This window comes from Engystomops pustulosus, chromosome 4 (genome assembly GCF_040894005.1).
Source record: "Engystomops pustulosus chromosome 4, aEngPut4.maternal, whole genome shotgun sequence".
Classification (NCBI taxonomy): domain Eukaryota; kingdom Metazoa; phylum Chordata; class Amphibia; order Anura; family Leptodactylidae; genus Engystomops; species Engystomops pustulosus.
The window spans coordinates 211,464,541-211,481,913 of NC_092414.1; the positions used below are offsets into that span (position 1 = coordinate 211,464,541).

General features: G+C 49.5%; 17 non-coding genes across 17 annotated transcripts; all 17 read left to right on the forward strand.

Annotated features, from left to right (window-relative positions):
* Window positions 1-34: 34 nt before the first annotated feature.
* On the forward strand, window positions 35-108 carry TRNAI-AAU (transfer RNA isoleucine (anticodon AAU)). The gene has a single exon. It is a non-coding gene; the product is annotated as a tRNA-Ile (tRNA).
* Window positions 109-777: 669 nt separating this feature from the next.
* Window positions 778-851, forward strand: TRNAI-AAU (transfer RNA isoleucine (anticodon AAU)). The gene has a single exon. It is a non-coding gene; the product is annotated as a tRNA-Ile (tRNA).
* A 669-nt stretch (window positions 852-1,520) lies between these two features.
* TRNAI-AAU (transfer RNA isoleucine (anticodon AAU)) lies at window positions 1,521-1,594 on the forward strand. The gene has a single exon. It is a non-coding gene; the product is annotated as a tRNA-Ile (tRNA).
* Window positions 1,595-2,263: 669 nt separating this feature from the next.
* Window positions 2,264-2,337, forward strand: TRNAI-AAU (transfer RNA isoleucine (anticodon AAU)). Its single transcript has one exon. It is a non-coding gene; the product is annotated as a tRNA-Ile (tRNA).
* Window positions 2,338-5,235: 2,898 nt separating this feature from the next.
* On the forward strand, window positions 5,236-5,309 carry TRNAI-AAU (transfer RNA isoleucine (anticodon AAU)). The gene has a single exon. It is a non-coding gene; the product is annotated as a tRNA-Ile (tRNA).
* A 669-nt stretch (window positions 5,310-5,978) lies between these two features.
* Window positions 5,979-6,052, forward strand: TRNAI-AAU (transfer RNA isoleucine (anticodon AAU)). Its single transcript has one exon. It is a non-coding gene; the product is annotated as a tRNA-Ile (tRNA).
* Window positions 6,053-6,721: 669 nt separating this feature from the next.
* TRNAI-AAU (transfer RNA isoleucine (anticodon AAU)) lies at window positions 6,722-6,795 on the forward strand. Its single transcript has one exon. It is a non-coding gene; the product is annotated as a tRNA-Ile (tRNA).
* Window positions 6,796-7,464: 669 nt separating this feature from the next.
* On the forward strand, window positions 7,465-7,538 carry TRNAI-AAU (transfer RNA isoleucine (anticodon AAU)). Its single transcript has one exon. It is a non-coding gene; the product is annotated as a tRNA-Ile (tRNA).
* A 669-nt stretch (window positions 7,539-8,207) lies between these two features.
* On the forward strand, window positions 8,208-8,281 carry TRNAI-AAU (transfer RNA isoleucine (anticodon AAU)). The gene has a single exon. It is a non-coding gene; the product is annotated as a tRNA-Ile (tRNA).
* A 669-nt stretch (window positions 8,282-8,950) lies between these two features.
* On the forward strand, window positions 8,951-9,024 carry TRNAI-AAU (transfer RNA isoleucine (anticodon AAU)). The gene has a single exon. It is a non-coding gene; the product is annotated as a tRNA-Ile (tRNA).
* A 669-nt stretch (window positions 9,025-9,693) lies between these two features.
* Window positions 9,694-9,767, forward strand: TRNAI-AAU (transfer RNA isoleucine (anticodon AAU)). Its single transcript has one exon. It is a non-coding gene; the product is annotated as a tRNA-Ile (tRNA).
* Window positions 9,768-10,666: 899 nt separating this feature from the next.
* TRNAI-AAU (transfer RNA isoleucine (anticodon AAU)) lies at window positions 10,667-10,740 on the forward strand. The gene has a single exon. It is a non-coding gene; the product is annotated as a tRNA-Ile (tRNA).
* Window positions 10,741-11,462: 722 nt separating this feature from the next.
* TRNAI-AAU (transfer RNA isoleucine (anticodon AAU)) lies at window positions 11,463-11,536 on the forward strand. Its single transcript has one exon. It is a non-coding gene; the product is annotated as a tRNA-Ile (tRNA).
* Window positions 11,537-13,408: 1,872 nt separating this feature from the next.
* On the forward strand, window positions 13,409-13,482 carry TRNAI-AAU (transfer RNA isoleucine (anticodon AAU)). Its single transcript has one exon. It is a non-coding gene; the product is annotated as a tRNA-Ile (tRNA).
* Window positions 13,483-14,151: 669 nt separating this feature from the next.
* On the forward strand, window positions 14,152-14,225 carry TRNAI-AAU (transfer RNA isoleucine (anticodon AAU)). Its single transcript has one exon. It is a non-coding gene; the product is annotated as a tRNA-Ile (tRNA).
* A 669-nt stretch (window positions 14,226-14,894) lies between these two features.
* Window positions 14,895-14,968, forward strand: TRNAI-AAU (transfer RNA isoleucine (anticodon AAU)). Its single transcript has one exon. It is a non-coding gene; the product is annotated as a tRNA-Ile (tRNA).
* A 669-nt stretch (window positions 14,969-15,637) lies between these two features.
* Window positions 15,638-15,711, forward strand: TRNAI-AAU (transfer RNA isoleucine (anticodon AAU)). The gene has a single exon. It is a non-coding gene; the product is annotated as a tRNA-Ile (tRNA).
* The last annotated feature ends 1,662 nt before the right edge of the window (window positions 15,712-17,373 follow it).

Sequence of the window (17,373 nt, forward strand, 5' to 3'; positions counted from 1 at the left end):
CGGAAAGCATCAGAAGACCGAGCACATCACATATGGCCGGTTAGCTCAGTTGGTTAGAGCGTGGTGCTAATAACGCCAAGGTCGCGGGTTCGATCCCCGTACGGGCCAGTTCCTCCGCTTTTGGTGAGCTTTAGTAGGAGGACTGTTAAGCCCTTCTACCGGGTACAAAGTCATACGGGATGGGCCAGAAAGCGTCAGATGAATGGCCACAGCCCACGGCCGGTCAGGGGCCAGATTCTTGAATTTTGGTGAGCTCTCTGTTATATAGTGGACAGGTTGCAAAACTCTTTCATTTCCGGCGAGCTCAGTTGGTTAGAGCATTATGCTAATAACGCCAAAGTCTCCAGTTCCATCTGTGTAGTTGCCTGGCTTTTCTCATCAGAATTAGGTCGGACCTGTCGGCCCTTTTATCCAGCTAGACAGTCATTTAAGAAGGCCCAGAAAGTGTTGTTAGATTTGCCAAAATACATGACCAGTGAGCTGAGTTGGTTAGAGCATTCTGCTAATCATGCCAAAGCCTCTGGTTCGAGCCCTGTAGTCACCTGGCTCTAATCTTCCCAAGTAGCTTAGAGTGCGATGCTAATTACATTAAGGTCGCAGCCTCAACCCCTGTGTGAGCCAGGCTCTTTTTTTCTGAAGACCCACTGCTATCTTTTGGACAGGTTGCACAGCCCTTTCTTTTCAATTGTGGGCAAACGGACCTTTAATCCCTTTTATTCGGTAGACATTCGGGCGGGTAGGGCCGGAAAGCATCAGAAGACCGAGCACATCACATATGGCCGGTTAGCTCAGTTGGTTAGAGCGTGGTGCTAATAACGCCAAGGTCGCGGGTTCGATCCCCGTACGGGCCAGTTCCTCCGCTTTTGGTGAGCTTTAGTAGGAGGACTGTTAAGCCCTTCTACCGGGTACAAAGTCATACGGGATGGGCCTGAAAGCGTCAGATGAATGGCCACAGCCCACGGCCGGTCAGGGGCCAGATTTTTGAATTTTGGTGAGCTCTCTGTTATATAGTGGACAGGTTGCAAAACTCTTTCATTTCCGGCGAGCTCAGTTGGTTAGAGCATTATGCTAATAATGCCAAAGTCTCCAGTTCCATCTGTGTAGTTGCCTGGCTTTTCTCATCAGAATTAGGTCGGACCTGTCGGCCCTTTTATCCAGCTAGACAGTCATTTAAGAAGGCCCAGAAAGTGTTGTTAGATTTGCCAAAATACATGACCAGTGACCTGAGTTGGTTAGAGCATTCTGCTAATCATGCCAAAGCCTCTGGTTCGAGCCCTGTAGTCACCTGGCTCTAATCTTCCCAAGTAGCTTAGAGTGCGATGCTAATTACATTAAGGTCGCAGCCTCAACCCCTGTGTGAGCCAGGCTCTTTTTTTCTGAAGACCCACTGCTATCTTTTGGACAGGTTGCACAGCCCTTTCTTTTCAATTGTGGGCAAACGGACCTTTAATCCCTTTTATTCGGTAGACATTCGGGCGGGTAGGGCCGGAAAGCATCAGAAGACCGAGCACATCACATATGGCCGGTTAGCTCAGTTGGTTAGAGCGTGGTGCTAATAACGCCAAGGTCGCGGGTTCGATCCCCGTACGGGCCAGTTCCTCCGTTTTTGGTGAGCTTTAGTAGGAGGACTGTTAAGCCCTTCTACCGGGTACAAAGTCATACGGGATGGGCCAGAAAGCGTCAGATGAATGGCCACAGCCCACGGCCGGTCAGGGGCCAGATTCTTGAATTTTGGTGAGCTCTCTGTTATATAGTGGACAGGTTGCAAAACTCTTTCATTTCCGGCGAGCTCAGTTGGTTAGAGCATTATGCTAATAATGCCAAAGTCTCCAGTTCCATCTGTGTAGTTGCCTGGCTTTTCTCATCAGAATTAGGTCGGACCTGTCGGCCCTTTTATCCAGCTAGACAGTCATTTAAGAAGGCCCAGAAAGTGTTGTTAGATTTGCCAAAATACATGACCAGTGAGCTGAGTTGGTTAGAGCATTCTGCTAATCATGCCAAAGCCTCTGGTTCGAGCCCTGTAGTCACCTGGCTCTAATCTTCCCAAGTAGCTTAGAGTGCGATGCTAATTACATTAAGGTCGCAGCCTCAACCCCTGTGTGAGCCAGGCTCTTTTTTTCTGAAGACCCACTGCTATCTTTTGGACAGGTTGCACAGCCCTTTCTTTTCAATTGTGGGCAAACGGACCTTTAATCCCTTTTATTCGGTAGACATTCGGGCGGGTAGGGCCGGAAAGCATCAGAAGACCGAGCACATCACATATGGCCGGTTAGCTCAGTTGGTTAGAGCGTGGTGCTAATAACGCCAAGGTCGCGGGTTCGATCCCCGTACGGGCCAGTTCCTCCGCTTTTGGTGAGCTTTAGTAGGAGGACTGTTAAGCCCTTCTACCGGGTACAAAGTCATACGGGATGGGCCAGAAAGCGTCAGATGAATGGCCACAGCCCACGGCCGGTCAGGGGCCAGATTCTTGAATTTTGGTGAGCTCTCTGTTATATAGTGGACAGGTTGCAAAACTCTTTCATTTCCGGCGAGCTCAGTTGGTTAGAGCATTATGCTAATAACGCCAAAGTCTCCAGTTCCATCTGTGTAGTTGCCTGGCTTTTCTCATCAGAATTAGGTCGGACCTGTCGGCCCTTTTATCCAGCTAGACAGTCATTTAAGAAGGCCCAGAAAGTGTTGTTAGATTTGCCAAAATACATGACCAGTGAGCTGAGTTGGTTAGAGCATTCTGCTAATCATGCCAAAGCCTCTGGTTCGAGCCCTGTAGTCACCTGGCTCTAATCTTCCCAAGTAGCTTAGAGTGCGATGCTAATTACATTAAGGTCGCAGCCTCAACCCCTGTGTGAGCCAGGCTCTTTTTTTCTGAAGACCCACTGCTATCTTTTGGACAGGTTGCACAGCCCTTTCTTTTCAATTGTGGGCAAACGGACCTTTAATCCCTTTTATTCGGTAGACATTCGGGCGGGTAGGGCCGGAAAGCATCAGAAGACCGAGCACATCACATATGGCCGGTTAGCTCAGTTGGTTAGAGCGTGGTGCTAATAACGCCAAGGTTGCGGGTTCGATCCCCGTACGGGCCCGGTCCCCCGCTTTTGGTGAGCTTTAGTAGGAGGACTGTTAAGCCCTTCTACCGGGTACAAAGTCATACGGGATGGGCCAGAAAGCGTCAGATGAATGGCCACAGCCCACGGCCGGTCAGGGGCCAGATTCTTGAATTTTGGTGAGCTCTCTGTTATATAGTGGACAGGTTGCAAAACTCTTTCATTTCCGGCGAGCTCAGTTGGTTAGAGCATTATGCTAATAATGCCAAAGTCTCCAGTTCCATCTGTGTAGTTGCCTGGCTTTTCTCATCAGAATTAGGTCGGACCTGTCGGCCCTTTTATCCAGCTAGACAGTCATTTAAGAAGGCCCAGAAAGTGTTGTTAGATTTGCCAAAATACATGACCAGTGAGCTGAGTTGGTTAGAGCATTCTGCTAATCATGCCAAAGCCTCTGGTTCGAGCCCTGTAGTCACCTGGCTCTAATCTTCCCAAGTAGCTTAGAGTGCGATGCTAATTACATTAAGGTCGCAGCCTCAACCCCTGTGTGAGCCAGGCTCTTTTTTTCTGAAGACCCACTGCTATCTTTTGGACAGGTTGCACAGCCCTTTCTTTTCAATTGTGGGCAAACGGACCTTTAATCCCTTTTATTCGGTAGACATTCGGGCGGGTAGGGCCGGAAAGCATCAGAAGACCGAGCACATCACATATGGCCGGTTAGCTCAGTTGGTTAGAGCGTGGTGCTAATAACGCCAAGGTCGCGGGTTCGATCCCCGTACGGGTCAGTTCCTCCGCTTTTGGTGAGCTTTAGTAGGAGGACTGTTAAGCCCTTCTACCGGGTACAAAGTCATACGGGATGGGCCAGAAAGCGTCAGATGAATGGCCACAGCCCACGGCCGGTCAGGGGCCAGATTCTTGAATTTTGGTGAGCTCTCTGTTATATAGTGGACAGGTTGCAAAACTCTTTCATTTCCGGCGAGCTCAGTTGGTTAGAGCATTATGCTAATAATGCCAAAGTCTCCAGTTCCATCTGTGTAGTTGCCTGGCTTTTCTCATCAGAATTAGGTCGGACCTGTCGGCCCTTTTATCCAGCTAGACAGTCATTTAAGAAGGCCCAGAAAGTGTTGTTAGATTTGCCAAAATACATGACCAGTGACCTGAGTTGGTTAGAGCATTCTGCTAATCATGCCAAAGCCTCTGGTTCGAGCCCTGTAGTCACCTGGCTCTAATCTTCCCAAGTAGCTTAGAGTGCGATGCTAATTACATTAAGGTCGCAGCCTCAACCCCTGTGTGAGCCAGGCTCTTTTTTTCTGAAGACCCACTGCTATCTTTTGGACAGGTTGCACAGCCCTTTCTTTTCAATTGTGGGCAAACGGACCTTTAATCCCTTTTATTCGGTAGACATTCGGGCGGGTAGGGCCGGAAAGCATCAGAAGACCGAGCACATCACATATGGCCGGTTAGCTCAGTTGGTTAGAGCGTGGTGCTAATAACGCCAAGGTCGCGGGTTCGATCCCTGTACGGGCCAGTTCCTCCGCTTTTGGTGAGCTTTAGTAGGAGGACTGTTAAGCCCTTCTACCGGGTACAAAGTCATACGGGATGGGCCAGAAAGCGTCAGATGAATGGCCACAGCCCACGGCCGGTCAGGGGCCAGATTCTTGAATTTTGGTGAGCTCTCTGTTATATAGTGGACAGGTTGCAAAACTCTTTCATTTCCGGCGAGCTCAGTTGGTTAGAGCATTATGCTAATAATGCCAAAGTCTCCAGTTCCATCTGTGTAGTTGCCTGGCTTTTCTCATCAGAATTAGGTCGGACCTGTCGGCCCTTTTATCCAGCTAGACAGTCATTTAAGAAGGCCCAGAAAGTGTTGATAGATTTGCCAAAATACATGACCAGTGAGCTGAGTTGGTTAGAGCATTCTGCTAATCATGCCAAAGCCTCTGGTTCGAGCCCTGTAGTCACCTGGCTCTAATCTTCCCAAGTAGCTTAGAGTGCGATGCTAATTACATTAAGGTCGCAGCCTCAACCCCTGTGTGAGCGAGGCTCTTTTTTTCTGAAGACCCACTGCTATCTTTTGGACAGGTTGCACAGCCCTTTCTTTTCAATTGTGGGCAAACGGACCTTTAATCCCTTTTATTCGGTAGACATTCGGGCGGGTAGGGCCGGAAAGCATCAGAAGACCGAGCACATCACATATGGCCGGTTAGCTCAGTTGGTTAGAGCGTGGTGCTAATAACGCCAAGGTCGCGGGTTCGATCCCCGTACGGGCCAGTTCCTCCGCTTTTGGTGAGCTTTAGTAGGAGGACTGTTAAGCCCTTCTACCGGGTACAAAGTCATACGGGATGGGCCAGAAAGCGTCAGATGAATGGCCACAGCCCACGGCCGGTCAGGGGCCAGATTCTTGAATTTTGGTGAGCTCTCTGTTATATAGTGGACAGGTTGCAAAACTCTTTCATTTCCGGCGAGCTCAGTTGGTTAGAGCATTATGCTAATAACGCCAAAGTCTCCAGTTCCATCTGTGTAGTTGCCTGGCTTTTCTCATCAGAATTAGGTCGGACCTGTCGGCCCTTTTATCCAGCTAGACAGTCATTTAAGAAGGCCCAGAAAGTGTTGTTAGATTTGCCAAAATACATGACCAGTGAGCTGAGTTGGTTAGAGCATTCTGCTAATCATGCCAAAGCCTCTGGTTCGAGCCCTGTAGTCACCTGGCTCTAATCTTCCCAAGTAGCTTAGAGTGCGATGCTAATTACATTAAGGTCGCAGCCTCAACCCCTGTGTGAGCCAGGCTCTTTTTTTCTGAAGACCCACTGCTATCTTTTGGACAGGTTGCACAGCCCTTTCTTTTCAATTGTGGGCAAACGGACCTTTAATCCCTTTTATTCGGTAGACATTCGGGCGGGTAGGGCCGGAAAGCATCAGAAGACCGAGCACATCACATATGGCCGGTTAGCTCAGTTGGTTAGAGCGTGGTGCTAATAACGCCAAGGTCGCGGGTTCGATCCCCGTACGGGCCAGTTCCTCCGCTTTTGGTGAGCTTTAGTAGGAGGACTGTTAAGCCCTTCTACGGGGTACAAAGTCATACGGGATGGGCCAGAAAGCGTCAGATGAATGGCCACAGCCCACGGCCGGTCAGGGGCCAGATTCTTGAATTTTGGTGAGCTCTCTGTTATATAGTGGACAGGTTGCAAAACTCTTTCATTTCCGGCGAGCTCAGTTGGTTAGAGCATTATGCTAATAATGCCAAAGTCTCCAGTTCCATCTGTGTAGTTGCCTGGCTTTTCTCATCAGAATTAGGTCGGACCTGTCGGCCCTTTTATCCAGCTAGACAGTCATTTAAGAAGGCCCAGAAAGTGTTGTTAGATTTGCCAAAACACATGACCAGTGAGCTGAGTTGGTTAGAGCATTCTGCTAATCATGCCAAAGCCTCTGGTTCGAGCCCTGTAGTCACCTGGCTCTAATCTTCCCAAGTAGCTTAGAGTGCGATGCTAATTACATTAAGGTCGCAGCCTCAACCCCTGTGTGAGCCAGGCTCTTTTTTTCTGAAGACCCACTGCTATCTTTTGGACAGGTTGCACAGCCCTTTCTTTTCAATTGTGGGCAAACGGACCTTTAATCCCTTTTATTCGGTAGACATTCGGGCGGGTAGGGCCGGAAAGCATCAGAAGACCGAGCACATCACATATGGCCGGTTAGCTCAGTTGGTTAGAGCGTGGTGCTAATAACGCCAAGGTCGCGGGTTCGATCCCCGTACGGGCCAGTTCCTCCGCTTTTAGTGAGCTTTAGTAGGAGGACTGTTAAGCCCTTCTACCGGGTACAAAGTCATACGGGATGGGCCAGAAAGCGTCAGATGAATGGCCACAGCCCACGGCCGGTCAGGGGCCAGATTCTTGAATTTTGGTGAGCTCTCTGTTATATAGTGGACAGGTTGCAAAACTCTTTCATTTCCGGCGAGCTCAGTTGGTTAGAGCATTATGCTAATAACGCCAAAGTCTCCAGTTCCATCTGTGTAGTTGCCTGGCTTTTCTCATCAGAATTAGGTCGGACCTGTCGGCCCTTTTATCCAGCTAGACAGTCATTTAAGAAGGCCCAGAAAGTGTTGTTAGATTTGCCAAAATACATGACCAGTGAGCTGAGTTGGTTAGAGCATTCTGCTAATCATGCCAAAGCCTCTGGTTCGAGCCCTGTAGTCACCTGGCTCTAATCTTCCCAAGTAGCTTAGAGTGCGATGCTAATTACATTAAGGTCGCAGCCTCAACCCCTGTGTGAGCCAGGCTCTTTTTTTCTGAAGACCCACTGCTATCTTTTGGACAGGTTGCACAGCCCTTTCTTTTCAATTGTGGGCAAACGGACCTTTAATCCCTTTTATTCGGTAGACATTCGGGCGGGTAGGGCCGGAAAGCATCAGAAGACCGAGCACATCACATATGGCCGGTTAGCTCAGTTGGTTAGAGCGTGGTGCTAATAACGCCAAGGTCGCGGGTTCGATCCCCGTACGGGCCAGTTCCTCTGCTTTTGGTGAGCTTTAGTAGGAGGACTGTTAAGCCCTTCTACCGGGTACAAAGTCATACGGGATGGGCCAGAAAGCGTCAGATGAATGGCCACAGCCCACGGCCGGTCAGGGGCCAGATTCTTGAATTTTGGTGAGCTCTCTGTTATATAGTGGACAGGTTGCAAAACTCTTTCATTTCCGGCGAGCTCAGTTGGTTAGAGCATTATGCTAATAATGCCAAAGTCTCCAGTTCCATCTGTGTAGTTGCCTGGCTTTTCTCATCAGAATTAGGTCGGACCTGTCGGCCCTTTTATCCAGCTAGACAGTCATTTAAGAAGGCCCAGAAAGTGTTGTTAGATTTGCCAAAATACATGACCAGTGAGCTGAGTTGGTTAGAGCATTCTGCTAATCATGCCAAAGCCTCTGGTTCGAGCCCTGTAGTCACCTGGCTCTAATCTTCCCAAGTAGCTTAGAGTGCGATGCTAATTACATTAAGGTCGCAGCCTCAACCCCTGTGTGAGCCAGGCTCTTTTTTTCTGAAGACCCACTGCTATCTTTTGGACAGGTTGCACAGCCCTTTCTTTTCAATTGTGGGCAAACGGACCTTTAATCCCTTTTATTCGGTAGACATTCGGGCGGGTAGGGCCGGAAAGCATCAGAAGACCGAGTACATCACATATGGCCGGTTAGCTCAGTTGGTTAGAGCGTGGTGCTAATAACGCCAAGGTCGCGGGTTCGATCCCCGTACGGGCCAGTTCCTCCGCTTTTGGTGAGCTTTAGTAGGAGGACTGTTAAGCCCTTCTACCGGGTACAAAGTCATACGGGATGGGCCAGAAAGCGTCAGATGAATGGCCACAGCCCACGGCCGGTCAGGGGCCAGATTCTTGAATTTTGGTGAGCTCTCTGTTATATAGTGGACAGGTTGCAAAACTCTTTCATATCCGGCGAGCTCAGTTGGTTAGAGCATTATGCTAATAATGCCAAAGTCTCCAGTTCCATCTGTGTAGTTGCCTGGCTTTTCTCATCAGAATTAGGTCGGACCTGTCGGCCCTTTTATCCAGCTAGACAGTCATTTAAGAAGGCCCAGAAAGTGTTGTTAGATTTGCCAAAATACATGACCAGTGAGCTGAGTTGGTTAGAGCATTCTGCTAATCATGCCAAAGCCTCTGGTTCGAGCCCTGTAGTCACCTGGCTCTAATCTTCCCAAGTAGCTTAGAGTGCGATGCTAATTACATTAAGGGCGCAGTCTCAACCCCTGTGTGAGCCAGGCTCTTTTTTTCTGAAGACCCACTGCTATCTTTTGGACAGGTTGCACAGCCCTTTCTTTTCAATTGTGGGCAAACGGACCTTTAATCCCTTTTATTCGGTAGACATTCGGGCGGGTAGGGCCGGAAAGCATCAGAAGACCGAGCACATCACATATGGCCGGTTAGCTCAGTTGGTTAGAGCGTGGTGCTAATAACGCCAAGGTCGCGGGTTCGATCCCCGTACGGGCCAGTTCCTCTGCTTTTGGTGAGCTTTAGTAGGAGGACTGTTAAGCCCTTCTACCGGGTACAAAGTCATACGGGATGGGCCAGAAAGCGTCAGATGAATGGCCACAGCCCACGGCCGGTCAGGGGCCAGATTCTTGAATTTTGGTGAGCTCTCTGTTATATAGTGGACAGGTTGCAAAACTCTTTCATTTCCGGCGAGCTCAGTTGGTTAGAGCATTATGCTAATAATGCCAAAGTCTCCAGTTCCATCTGTGTAGTTGCCTGGCTTTTCTCATCAGAATTAGGTCGGACCTGTCGGCCCTTTTATCCAGCTAGACAGTCATTTAAGAAGGCCCAGAAAGTGTTGTTAGATTTGCCAAAATACATGACCAGTGAGCTGAGTTGGTTAGAGCATTCTGCTAATCATGCCAAAGCCTCTGGTTCGAGCCCTGTAGTCACCTGGCTCTAATCTTCCCAAGTAGCTTAGAGTGCGATGCTAATTACATTAAGGTCGCAGCCTCAACCCCTGTGTGAGCCAGGCTCTTTTTTTCTGAAGACCCACTGCTATCTTTTGGACAGGTTGCACAGCCCTTTCTTTTCAATTGTGGGCAAACGGACCTTTAATCCCTTTTATTCGGTAGACATTCGGGCGGGTAGGGCCGGAAAGCATCAGAAGACCGAGTACATCACATATGGCCGGTTAGCTCAGTTGGTTAGAGCGTGGTGCTAATAACGCCAAGGTCGCGGGTTCGATCCCCGTACGGGCCAGTTCCTCCGCTTTTGGTGAGCTTTAGTAGGAGGACTGTTAAGCCCTTCTACCGGGTACAAAGTCATACGGGATGGGCCAGAAAGCGTCAGATGAATGGCCACAGCCCACGGCCGGTCAGGGGCCAGATTCTTGAATTTTGGTGAGCTCTCTGTTATATAGTGGACAGGTTGCAAAACTCTTTCATTTCCGGCGAGCTCAGTTGGTTAGAGCATTATGCTAATAATGCCAAAGTCTCCAGTTCCATCTGTGTAGTTGCCTGGCTTTTCTCATCAGAATTAGGTCGGACCTGTCGGCCCTTTTATCCAGCTAGACAGTCATTTAAGAAGGCCCAGAAAGTGTTGTTAGATTTGCCAAAATACATGACCAGTGAGCTGAGTTGGTTAGAGCATTCTGCTAATCATGCCAAAGCCTCTGGTTCGAGCCCTGTAGTCACCTGGCTCTAATCTTCCCAAGTAGCTTAGAGTGCGATGCTAATTACATTAAGGGCGCAGTCTCAACCCCTGTGTGAGCCAGGCTCTTTTTTTCTGAAGACCCACTGCTATCTTTTGGACAGGTTGCACAGCCCTTTCTTTTCAATTGTGGGCAAACGGACCTTTAATCCCTTTTATTCGGTAGACATTCGGGCGGGTAGGGCCGGAAAGCATCAGAAGACCGAGCACATCACATATGGCCGGTTAGCTCAGTTGGTTAGAGCGTGGTGCTAATAACGCCAAGGTCGCAGCCTCAACCCCTGTGTGAGCCAGGCTCTTTTTTTCTGAAGACCCACTGCTATCTTTTGGACAGGTTGCACAGCCCTTTCTTTTCAATTGTGGGCAAACGGACCTTTAATCCCTTTTATTCGGTAGACATTCGGGCGGGTAGGGCCGGAAAGCATCAGAAGACCGAGCACATCACATATGGCCGGTTAGCTCAGTTGGTTAGAGCGTGGTGCTAATAACGCCAAGGTCGCGGGTTCGATCCCCGTACGGGCCAGTTCCTCCGCTTTTGGTGAGCTTTAGTAGGAGGACTGTTAAGCCCTTCTACCGGGTACAAAGTCATACGGGATGGGCCAGAAAGCGTCAGATGAATGGCCACAGCCCACGGCCGGTCAGGGGCCAGATTCTTGAATTTTGGTGAGCTCTCTGTTATATAGTGGACAGGTTGCAAAACTCTTTCATTTCCGGCGAGCTCAGTTGGTTAGAGCATTCTGCTAATCATGCCAAAGCCTCTGGTTCGAGCCCTGTAGTCACCTGGCTCTAATCTTCCCAAGTAGCTTAGAGTGCGATGCTAATTACATTAAGGTCGCAGCCTCAACCCCTGTGTGAGCCAGGCTCTTTTTTTCTGAAGACCCACTGCTATCTTTTGGACAGGTTGCACAGCCCTTTCTTTTCAATTGTGGGCAAACGGACCTTTAATCCCTTTTATTCGGTAGACATTCGGGCGGGTAGGGCCGGAAAGCATCAGAAGACCGAGCACATCACATATGGCCAGTTAGCTCAGTTGGTTAGAGCGTGGTGCTAATAACGCCAAGGTCGCAGCCTCAACCCCTGTGTGAGCCAGGCTCTTTTTTTCTGAAGACCCACTGCTATCTTTTGGACAGGTTGCACAGCCCTTTCTTTTCAATTGTGGGCAAACGGACCTTTAATCCCTTTTATTCGGTAGACATTCGGGCGGGTAGGGCCGGAAAGCATCAGAAGACCGAGCACATCACATATGGCCGGTTAGCTCAGTTGGTTAGAGCGTGGTGCTAATAACGCCAAGGTCGCGGGTTCGATCCCCGTACGGGCCAGTTCCTCCGCTTTTGGTGAGCTTTAGTAGGAGGACTGTTAAGCCCTTCTACCGGGTACAAAGTCATACGGGATGGGCCAGAAAGCGTCAGATGAATGGCCACAGCCCACGGCCGGTCAGGGGCCAGATTCTTGAATTTTGGTGAGCTCTCTGTTATATAGTGGACAGGTTGCAAAACTCTTTCATTTCCGGCGAGCTCAGTTGGTTAGAGCATTATGCTAATAATGCCAAAGTCTCCAGTTCCATCTGTGTAGTTGCCTGGCTTTTCTCATCAGAATTAGGTCGGACCTGTCGGCCCTTTTATCCAGCTAGACAGTCATTTAAGAAGGCCCAGAAAGTGTTGTTAGATTTGCCAAAATACATGACCAGTGAGCTGAGTTGGTTAGAGCATTCTGCTAATCATGCCAAAGCCTCTGGTTCGAGCCCTGTAGTCACCTGGCTCTAATCTTCCCAAGTAGCTTAGAGTGCGATGCTAATTACATTAAGGGCGCAGCCTCAACCCCTGTGTGAGCCAGGCTCTTTTTTTCTGAAGACCCACTGCTATCTTTTGGACAGGTTGCACAGCCCTTTCTTTTCAATTGTGGGCAAACGGACCTTTAATCCCTTTTATTCGGTAGACATTCGGGCGGGTAGGGCCGGAAAGCATCAGAAGACCGAGCACATCACATATGGCCGGTTAGCTCAGTTGGTTAGAGCGTGGTGCTAATAACGCCAAGGTCGCAGCCTCAACCCCTGTGTGAGCCAGGCTCTTTTTTTCTGAAGACCCACTGCTATCTTTTGGACAGGTTGCACAGCCCTTTCTTTTCAATTGTGGGCAAACGGACCTTTAATCCCTTTTATTCGGTAGACATTCGGGCGGGTAGGGCCGGAAAGCATCAGAAGACCGAGCACATCACATATGGCCGGTTAGCTCAGTTGGTTAGAGCGTGGTGCTAATAACGCCAAGGTTGTGGGTTCGATCCTCGTACGGGCCAGTTCCTCCGCTTTTGGTGAGCTTTAGTAGGAGGACTGTTAAGCCCTTCTACCGGGTACAAAGTCATACGGGATGGGCCAGAAAGCGTCAGATGAATGGCCACAGCCCACGGCCGGTCAGGGGCCAGATTCTTGAATTTTGGTGAGCTCTCTGTTATATAGTGGACAGGTTGCAAAACTCTTTCATTTCCGGCGAGCTCAGTTGGTTAGAGCATTATGCTAATAATGCCAAAGTCTCCAGTTCCATCTGTGTAGTTGCCTGGCTTTTCTCATCAGAATTAGGTCGGACCTGTCGGCCCTTTTATCCAGCTAGACAGTCATTTAAGAAGGCCCAGAAAGTGTTGTTAGATTTGCCAAAATACATGACCAGTGAGCTGAGTTGGTTAGAGCATTCTGCTAATCATGCCAAAGCCTCTGGTTCGAGCCCTGTAGTCACCTGGCTCTAATCTTCCCAAGTAGCTTAGAGTGCGATGCTAATTACATTAAGGGCGCAGCCTCAACCCCTGTGTGAGCCAGGCTCTTTTTTTCTGAAGACCCACTGCTATCTTTTGGACAGGTTGCACAGCCCTTTCTTTTCAATTGTGGGCAAACGGACCTTTAATCCCTTTTATTCGGTAGACATTCGGGCGGGTAGGGCCGGAAAGCATCAGAAGACCGAGCACATCACATATGGCCGGTTAGCTCAGTTGGTTAGAGCGTGGTGCTAATAACGCCAAGGTCGCAGCCTCAACCCCTGTGTGAGCCAGGCTCTTTTTTTCTGAAGACCCACTGCTATCTTTTGGACAGGTTGCACAGCCCTTTCTTTTCAATTGTGGGCAAACGGACCTTTAATCCCTTTTATTCGGTAGACATTCGGGCGGGTAGGGCCGGAAAGCATCAGAAGACCGAGCACATCACATATGGCCGGTTAGCTCAGTTGGTTAGAGCGTGGTGCTAATAACGCCAAGGTCGCGGGTTCGATCCCCGTACGGGCCAGTTCCTCCGCTTTTGGTGAGCTTTAGTAGGAGGACTGTTAAGCCCTTCTACCGGGTACAAAGTCATACGGGATGGGCCAGAAAGCGTCAGATGAATGGCCACAGCCCACGGCCGGTCAGGGGCCAGATTCTTGAATTTTGGTGAGCTCTCTGTTATATAGTGGACAGGTTGCAAAACTCTTTCATTTCCGGCGAGCTCAGTTGGTTAGAGCATTATGCTAATAATGCCAAAGTCTCCAGTTCCATCTGTGTAGTTGCCTGGCTTTTCTCATCAGAATTAGGTCGGACCTGTCGGCCCTTTTATCCAGCTAGACAGTCATTTAAGAAGGCCCAGAAAGTGTTGTTAGATTTGCCAAAATACATGACCAGTGAGCTGAGTTGGTTAGAGCATTCTGCTAATCATGCCAAAGCCTCTGGTTCGAGCCCTGTAGTCACCTGGCTCTAATCTTCCCAAGTAGCTTAGAGTGCGATGCTAATTACATTAAGGGCGCAGCCTCAACCCCTGTGTGAGCCAGGCTCTTTTTTTCTGAAGACCCACTGCTATCTTTTGGACAGGTTGCACAGCCCTTTCTTTTCAATTGTGGGCAAACGGACCTTTAATCCCTTTTATTCGGTAGACATTCGGGCGGGTAGGGCCGGAAAGCATCAGAAGAACGAGCACATCACATATGGCCGGTTAGCTCAGTTGGTTAGAGCGTGGTGCTAATAACGCCAAGGTCGCGGGTTCGATCCCCGTACGGGCCAGTTCCTCCGCTTTTGGTGAGCTTTAGTAGGAGGACTGTTAAGCCCTTCTACCGGGTACAAAGTCATACGGGATGGGCCAGAAAGCGTCAGATGAATGGCCACAGCCCACGGCCGGTCAGGGGCCAGATTCTTGAATTTTGGTGAGCTCTCTGTTATATAGTGGACAGGTTGCAAAACTCTTTCATTTCCGGCGAGCTCAGTTGGTTAGAGCATTATGCTAATAACGCCAAAGTCTCCAGTTCCATCTGTGTAGTTGCCTGGCTTTTCTCATCAGAATTAGGTCGGACCTGTCGGCCCTTTTATCCAGCTAGACAGTCATTTAAGAAGGCCCAGAAAGTGTTGTTAGATTTGCCAAAATACATGACCAGTGAGCTGAGTTGGTTAGAGCATTCTGCTAATCATGCCAAAGCCTCTGGTTCGAGCCCTGTAGTCACCTGGCTCTAATCTTCCCAAGTAGCTTAGAGTGCGATGCTAATTACATTAAGGTCGCAGCCTCAACCCCTGTGTGAGCCAGGCTCTTTTTTTCTGAAGACCCACTGCTATCTTTTGGACAGGTTGCACAGCCCTTTCTTTTCAATTGTGGGCAAACGGACCTTTAATCCCTTTTATTCGGTAGACATTCGGGCGGGTAGGGCCGGAAAGCATCAGAAGACCGAGCACATCACATATGGCCGGTTAGCTCAGTTGGTTAGAGCGTGGTGCTAATAACGCCAAGGTCGCGGGTTCGATCCCCGTACGGGCCAGTTCCTCCGCTTTTGGTGAGCTTTAGTAGGAGGACTGTTAAGCCCTTCTACCGGGTACAAAGTCATACGGGATGGGCCAGAAAGCGTCAGATGAATGGCCACAGCCCACGGCCGGTCAGGGGCCAGATTCTTGAATTTTGGTGAGCTCTCTGTTATATAGTGGACAGGTTGCAAAACTCTTTCATTTCCGGCGAGCTCAGTTGGTTAGAGCATTATGCTAATAACGCCAAAGTCTCCAGTTCCATCTGTGTAGTTGCCTGGCTTTTCTCATCAGAATTAGGTCGGACCTGTCGGCCCTTTTATCCAGCTAGACAGTCATTTAAGAAGGCCCAGAAAGTGTTGTTAGATTTGCCAAAATACATGACCAGTGAGCTGAGTTGGTTAGAGCATTCTGCTAATCATGCCAAAGCCTCTGGTTCGAGCCCTGTAGTCACCTGGCTCTAATCTTCCCAAGTAGCTTAGAGTGCGATGCTAATTACATTAAGGTCGCAGCCTCAACCCCTGTGTGAGCCAGGCTCTTTTTTTCTGAAGACCCACTGCTATCTTTTGGACAGGTTGCACAGCCCTTTCTTTTCAATTGTGGGCAAACGGACCTTTAATCCCTTTTATTCGGTAGACATTCGGGCGGGTAGGGCCGGAAAGCATCAGAAGACCGAGCACATCACATATGGCCGGTTAGCTCAGTTGGTTAGAGCGTGGTGCTAATAACGCCAAGGTCGCGGGTTCGATCCCCGTACGGGCCAGTTCCTCCGCTTTTGGTGAGCTTTAGTAGGAGGACTGTTAAGCCCTTCTACCGGGTACAAAGTCATACGGGATGGGCCAGAAAGCGTCAGATGAATGGCCACAGCCCACGGCCGGTCAGGGGCCAGATTCTTGAATTTTGGTGAGCTCTCTGTTATATAGTGGACAGGTTGCAAAACTCTTTCATTTCCGGCGAGCTCAGTTGGTTAGAGCATTATGCTAATAACGCCAAAGTCTCCAGTTCCATCTGTGTAGTTGCCTGGCTTTTCTCATCAGAATTAGGTCGGACCTGTCGGCCCTTTTATCCAGCTAGACAGTCATTTAAGAAGGCCCAGAAAGTGTTGTTAGATTTGCCAAAATACATGACCAGTGAGCTGAGTTGGTTAGAGCATTCTGCTAATCATGCCAAAGCCTCTGGTTCGAGCCCTGTAGTCACCTGGCTCTAATCTTCCCAAGTAGCTTAGAGTGCGATGCTAATTACATTAAGGTCGCAGCCTCAACCCCTGTGTGAGCCAGGCTCTTTTTTTCTGAAGACCCACTGCTATCTTTTGGACAGGTTGCACAGCCCTTTCTTTTCAATTGTGGGCAAACGGACCTTTAATCCCTTTTATTCGGTAGACATTCGGGCGGGTAGGGCCGGAAAGCATCAGAAGACCGAGCACATCACATATGGCCGGTTAGCTCAGTTGGTTAGAGCGTGGTGCTAATAACGCCAAGGTCGCGGGTTCAATCCCCGTACGGGCCAGTTCCTCCGCTTTTGGTGAGCTTTAGTAGGAGGACTGTTAAGCCCTTCTACCGGGTACAAAGTCATACGGGATGGGCCAGAAAGCGTCAGATGAATGGCCACAGCCCACGGCCGGTCAGGGGCCAGATTCTTGAATTTTGGTGAGCTCTCTGTTATATAGTGGACAGGTTGCAAAACTCTTTCATTTCCGGCGAGCTCAGTTGGTTAGAGCATTATGCTAATAATGCCAAAGTCTCCAGTTCCATCTGTGTAGTTGCCTGGCTTTTCTCATCAGAATTAGGTCGGACCTGTCGGCCCTTTTATCCAGCTAGACAGTCATTTAAGAAGGCCCAGAAAGTGTTGTTAGATTTGCCAAAATACATGACCAGTGAGCTGAGTTGGTTAGAGCATTCTGCTAATCATGCCAAAGCCTCTGGTTCGAGCCCTGTAGTCACCTGGCTCTAATCTTCCCAAGTAGCTTAGAGTGCGATGCTAATTACATTAAGGTCGCAGCCTCAACCCCTGTGTGAGCCAGGCTCTTTTTTTCTGAAGACCCACTGCTATCTTTTGGACAGGTTGCACAGCCCTTTCTTTTCAATTGTGGGCAAACGGACCTTTAATCCCTTTTATTCGGTAGACATTCGGGCGGGTAGGGCCGGAAAGCATCAGAAGACCGAGCACATCACATATGGCCGGTTAGCTCAGTTGGTTAGAGCGTGGTGCTAATAACGCCAAGGTCGCGGGTTCGATCCCCGTACGGGTCAGTTCCTCCGCTTTTGGTGAGCTTTAGTAGGAGGACTGTTAAGCCCTTCTACCGGGTACAAAGTCATACGGGATGGGCCAGAAAGCGTCAGATGAATGGCCACAGCCCACGGCCGGTCAGGGGCCAGATTCTTGAATTTTGGTGAGCTCTCTGTTATATAGTGGACAGGTTGCAAAA